Genomic DNA, 5,973 nt, shown 5'->3' with positions numbered 1-5,973 from the left:
GCATGTGTTGTATATATGTGTGTTGTCTTTCTATATTTTGTGTATTGTGTAATTTTCAAATAAGAAAATATCATTTAAAATTTTCTTCTTCTTCTTAATTGGCGTAGACACCGCTTAAGCGATTATAGCCGAGTTAACAACAGCGCGCCAGTCGTTTCTTCTTTTCGCTACGTGGCGCCAATTGGATATTCCAAGCGAAGCCAGGTCCTTCTCCACTTGGTCCTTCCAACGGAGCGTAGCCGTTGTCTTTTAATTCGCTCAACTATGTCGATGTCGTCGTATATCTCGTAAAGCTCATCGTTCCATCGAATGCGGTATTCGTCGTGGCTAACGCGCAAGGACCATAAATCTTTCGCAGAATTTTTCTCTCGAAAACTCGCAACGTCGACTCATCCGTTGTTGCCATCGTCCAAGACTCTGCACCATATAGCAGGACGGGAATTATGAGTGACTTATAGAGTTTGGTTTTTGTTTGTCGAGAGAGGACTTTGCTTCTCAATTGCCTACTCAGTCCGAAGTAGCACCTGTTGGCAAGAGTTATGCTGTGTTGGATTTCTGGGCTGACATTGTTGGTGGTGTTTACGCTGGTTCCAAGATAGACGAAATTATCTACGACTTCAAAGTTATGACTGTCAACAGTGACGTGAGTGCCAAGTCGTGAGTGCGACGACTGTTTGTTTGATGACAGGAGATATTTCGTTTTGCCCTCGTTCACTGCCAGACCCATTTTCTGTGCTTCCTTGTCCAGCCTGGAGAAAGCAGGATTAACGGCGCGGATGTTGAGGCCGATGATATCAATACCATCGGCATACGCCAGCAGCTGTACACTCTTATAGAAGATGGTACTTTCTCTATTTATTTCTGCTGCTCGAACTATTTTCTCCAAAAGCAGGTTGAAAAAGTCGCACGATAGGGAATCGCCTTGTCTGAAACCTCGTTTGGTATCAAACGGCTCGGAGAGGTCCTTCCCGATCCTGACGGAGCTTTTGGTGTTACTCAACGTCCGTTTACACAGCCGTATTAGTTTTGCGGGGATACCAAATTCAGACATCGCGGCATAAAGGCAGCTCCTTTTCGTGCTGTCGAAAGCAGCTTTCAAATCGACGAAGAGGTGGTGTGTGTCGATTCTCCTTTCACGGGTCTTTTTCAAGATTTGGCGCATGGTGAATATCTGGTCGGTTGTTGATTTGCCAGGTCTAAAGCCACACTGATAAGGTCCAATCAGTTTGTTGACGGTGGGCTTTAATCTTTCACACAATACGCTCGATAGAACCTTATATGCGATGTTGAGGAGGCTAATCCCACGGTAGTTGGCGCAGATTGTGGGGTCTCCTTTTTTATGGATTGGGCATAGCACACTTAAATTCCAATCGTTGGGCATGCTTTCGTCCGACCATATTTTACAAAGAAGCTGATGCATGCACCTTATCAGTTCTTCGCCGCCATGTTTGAATAGCTCGGCCGGCAATCCGTCGGCCCCTGCCGCTTTGTTGTTCTTCAGGCAGGCAATTGCTATTCGAACTTCTTCATGGTCGGGTAATGGAACATCTGCTCCATCGTCATCGATTGGGGAATCGGGTTCTCCTTCTCCTGGTGTTGTGCGTTCACTGCCATTCAGCAGGCTGGAGAAGTGCTCCCTCAATAATTTAAGTATGCTCTGGGCATCAGTGACTAGATCACCTTTGGGGGTTCTTCAAGAGTATGCTCCGGTCTTGAAACCTTCTGTAAGCCGCCGCATTTTTTCGTAGAATTTTCGAGCATTACCCCTGTCGGCCAGCTTATCAAGCTCTTCATACTCACGCATTTCGGCCTCTTTCTTCTTCTGTCTACAAATGCGTCTCGCTTCCCTCTTCAACTCTCGGTATCTATCCCATCCCGCACGTGTAGTGGTCGATCGTAACGTTGCGAGGTAGGCAGCCTGTTTTCTCTCCGCTGCGACACGGCACTCCTCGTCGTACCAGCTGTTCTTTTGCACTTTCCGAAAACCAATGGTTTCGGTAGCAGCTGTACGTAAGGAGTTTGAATAAAATTTTATATAATATAAAAAATATTATATAAAAAATAATATAATAATATTATTCTGGTTGATCCTGCCAGTAGTTATATGCTTGTCTCAAAGATTAAGCCATGCATGTCTAAGTACAAACAAATTAAAAGTGAAACCGCAAAAGGCTCATTATATCAGTTATGGTTCCATAGATCGTTAAAAGTTACTTGGATAACTGTGGTAATTCTAGAGCTAATACATGCAAAATAAACACGGACCTTTTGGAACGTGTGCTTTTATTAGGCTAAAACCAAGCGATCGTAAGATCGTTATATTGGTTGAACTCTAGATAACTTGCAGATCGTATGGTCTCGTACCGACGACAGATCTTTCAAATGTCTGCCCTATCAACTTTTGATGGTAGTATCTAGGACTACCATGGTTGCAACGGGTAACGGGGAATCAGGGTTCGATTCCGGAGAGGGAGCCTGAGAAACGGCTACCACATCTAAGGAAGGCAGCAGGCGCGTAAATTACCCACTCCCAGTTCGGGGAGGTAGTGACGAAAAATAACAATACAGGACTCATATCCGAGGCCCTGTAATTGGAATGAGTACACTTTAAATCCTTTAACAAGGACCTATTGGAGGGCAAGTCTGGTGCCAGCAGCCGCGGTAATTCCAGCTCCAATAGCGTATATTAAAGTTGTTGCGGTTAAAACGTTCGTAGTTGAATTTGTGCTTCATACGGGTAGTACAACTATAATTGTGGTATGTACATTACCTTATGTATGTAAGCGTATTACCGGTGGAGTTCTTATATATAATTAATACCATGTATTTTTTATATATTCCTCCTATTTAAACCTGCTTCAGTGCTCTTCATCGAGTGTTGTTGTGGGCCGGTACAATTACTTTGAACAAATTAGAGTGCTTAAAGCAGGCTCCAAATGCCTGAATATTTTGTGCATGGAATAATGAAATAAGACCTCTGTTCTACTTTCATTGGTTTTTAGATCAAGAGGTAATGATTAATAGAAGCAGTTTGGGGGCATTAGTATTACGACGCGAGAGGTGAAATTCTTGGACCGTCGTAAGACTAACTTAAGCGAAAGCATTTGCCAAAGATGTTTTCATTAATCAAGAACGAAAGTTAGAGGTTCGAAGGCGATCAGATACCGCCCTAGTTCTAACCATAAACGATGCCAGCTAGCAATTGGGTGTAGCTACTACTATGGCTCTCTCAGTCGCTTCCCGGGAAACCAAAGCTTTTGGGCTCCGGGGGAAGTATGGTTGCAAAGCTGAAACTTAAAGGAATTGACGGAAGGGCACCACCAGGAGTGGAGCCTGCGGCTTAATTTGACTCAACACGGGAAAACTTACCAGGTCCGAACATAAGCGTGTAAGACAGATTGATAGCTCTTTCTCGAATCTATGGGTGGTGGTGCATGGCCGTTCTTAGTTCGTGGAGTGATTTGTCTGGTTAATTCCGATAACGAACGAGACTCAAATATATTAAATAGATGCTTTCAGGATTATGGTGTTGAAGCTTATATAGCCTTCATTCATGCGTTCATCTTGAATGGACAAGTGTTTGAATGTGTTTATATAAGTGGAGTCGTACCTGTTGGTTTGTCCCATTATAAGGACACTAGCTTCTTAAATGGACAAATTGCGTCTAGCAGTAACGAGATTGAGCAATAACAGGTCTGTGATGCCCTTAGATGTCCTGGGCTGCACGCGCGCTACAATGAAAGTATCAACGTGTATTTCCTAGACCGAGAGGTCCGGGTAAACCGCTGAACCACTTTCATGCTTGGGATTGTGAACTGAACCTGTTCACATGAACTTGGAATTCCCAGTAAGTGTGAGTCATTAACTCGCATTGATTACGTCCCTGCCCTTTGTACACACCGCCCGTCGCTACTACCGATTGAATTATTTAGTGAGGTCTCCGGACGTGATCACTGTGACGCCTTGTGTTTCACGGTTGTTTCGCAAAAGTTGACCGAACTTGATTATTTAGAGGAAGTAAAAGTCGTAACAAGGTTTCCGTAGGTGAACCTGCGGAAGGATCATTATTGTGTTCCTATCCGAAAAATAAATATATATTAAAAAAAAAAAAAAAAAAAAAAAAAAAAAAAAAAAATAAAAAAAAAAAAAAAAAATTTTTTTTTTTTTTTTTTTCTTTTCATTCAATATGTTTTGAATTATTGATAAATATTATTTATTTAAATCAATGTGGGTATATCAATAATTTGCATAAAAAACATATTTGAGTGTTTTTCTTTTTTTTCTTTTTTTTTTTTTACTCCTTGTAATGCATTATGAGCAGTATATTTATACATATATTGTGAATTTCGCATACATTGTATTTGAACGCTAAAAAACCTTTAAACATATATAGCTGTACTTATTATTTATAAAAAATTTTATAAAAAGTTAAATGATCTTTTTATAGTAAATATATAAATGATAAGTTAAATATATAAATGATAAGTTAATTTGTTCACATTAACGTGTAATTCCTTTTTTATGGTATTTTCTATTTGTGATTAAGTATATGTTATATACATATAAAATACATATATGTTATATAAATATATTTTGGTTTATTTTCATTCAAGAAATACTGGATTATGCACAAATAAAAGAGAATAGCTACTAAAAATGGTATTACTGTTTTTGTTGACCTAAGACATGCGCAGCTTGCAAATGTTTGGGTTTAAAAATTACAATTTATTGAAAGATGTGTTGAAATTTTATTTTAAAAATTTGTTTTAAATATTATTATTATGCTTTCAATAAATTAAAAACTCTTGACTTTGAATCAAAAAATACAAACAAATTTTTACTCTAAGCGGTGGATCACTCGGCTCATGGGTCGATGAAGAACGCAGCAAACTGTGCGTCATCGTGTGAACTGCAGGACACATGAACATCGACATTTTGAACGCATATTGCGGTCCATGCTGTTATGTACTTTAATTAATTTTAAAGTGCTGCTTGGACTACATATGGTTGAGGGTTGTAAGACTATGCTAAATTAGTTGCTTATTCTTTTAGTTAATTAAAAGAATTTAAGCATATGGTATATTATTGGATTGTATTTTTCAATCCATAATATTAATAGCATAAAAAGAAATATATACAATATATTCTTGATTACCTCATATTTGAACGAAATTTTATAATAAATGAGAATCTTAGTATTCCCAAAATAAAAAAAAAAAATTCAATATTATTTAAAATATATTTAAATAAATACATTAAGAGGAAAGTCTAGCATAAAAATTTTATTTGTGGTCTAGACCTTATGTCCCTAATGTATTTGTTTATAAAGTGGAGGTGATGATAAAATATATTTTAATAATATATGAAATAAATATATTAATAATTTGAATTGGTGGGATGAAAAGATTTTATATTTATTATTAAAGATTTATAAAATGGTATCGAAGATATAAAATATATTTCTTTAAAATAGCGAAAAAATAAAAGAGTTATTATTAATATATATATAATATAAAAAATTAATTTTTTTTATACAACCTCAACTCATATGGGACTACCCCCTGAATTTAAGCATATTAATGAGGGGAGGAAAAGAAACTAACAAGGATTTTCTTAGTAGCGGCGAGCGAAAAGAAAATAGTTCAGCACTAAGTCACTTTGTCTATATGGCAAATGTGAGATGCAGTGTATGGAATATCTTAATATCTAGTATGAGAAAAATTAACGATTTAAGTCCTTCTTAAATGAGGCCATTTACCCATAGAGGGTGCCAGGCCCGTATAACGTTAATGATTACTAGAAAGATATTTCCAAAGAGTCGTGTTGCTTGATAGTGCAGCACTAAGTGGGTGGTAAACTCCATCTAAAACTAAATATAACCATGAGACCGATAGTAAACAAGTACCGTGAGGGAAAGTTGAAAAGAACTCTGAATAGAGAGTTAAATAGTACGTGAAACTGCTTAGAGGTTAA

At 37.9% G+C, this 5,973-nt stretch overlaps 2 pseudogenes; both read left to right on the top strand.

The window, feature by feature from the left end:
• The first annotated feature begins 2,077 nt into the window (after positions 1-2,077).
• Positions 2,078-4,067, top strand: LOC126766814 (small subunit ribosomal RNA; annotated as a pseudogene).
• Positions 4,068-4,838: 771 nt separating this feature from the next.
• On the top strand, positions 4,839-5,017 carry LOC126766812 (5.8S ribosomal RNA; annotated as a pseudogene).
• The last annotated feature ends 956 nt before the right edge of the window (positions 5,018-5,973 follow it).

The sequence above is a fragment of the Bactrocera neohumeralis genome, unplaced genomic scaffold (genome assembly GCF_024586455.1).
Source record: "Bactrocera neohumeralis isolate Rockhampton unplaced genomic scaffold, APGP_CSIRO_Bneo_wtdbg2-racon-allhic-juicebox.fasta_v2 ctg2564, whole genome shotgun sequence".
Lineage (NCBI taxonomy): Eukaryota > Metazoa > Arthropoda > Insecta > Diptera > Tephritidae > Bactrocera > Bactrocera neohumeralis.
Note: the sequence above shows the minus strand (reverse complement) of the source record. Positions and strands in the feature narration are given on the sequence as shown.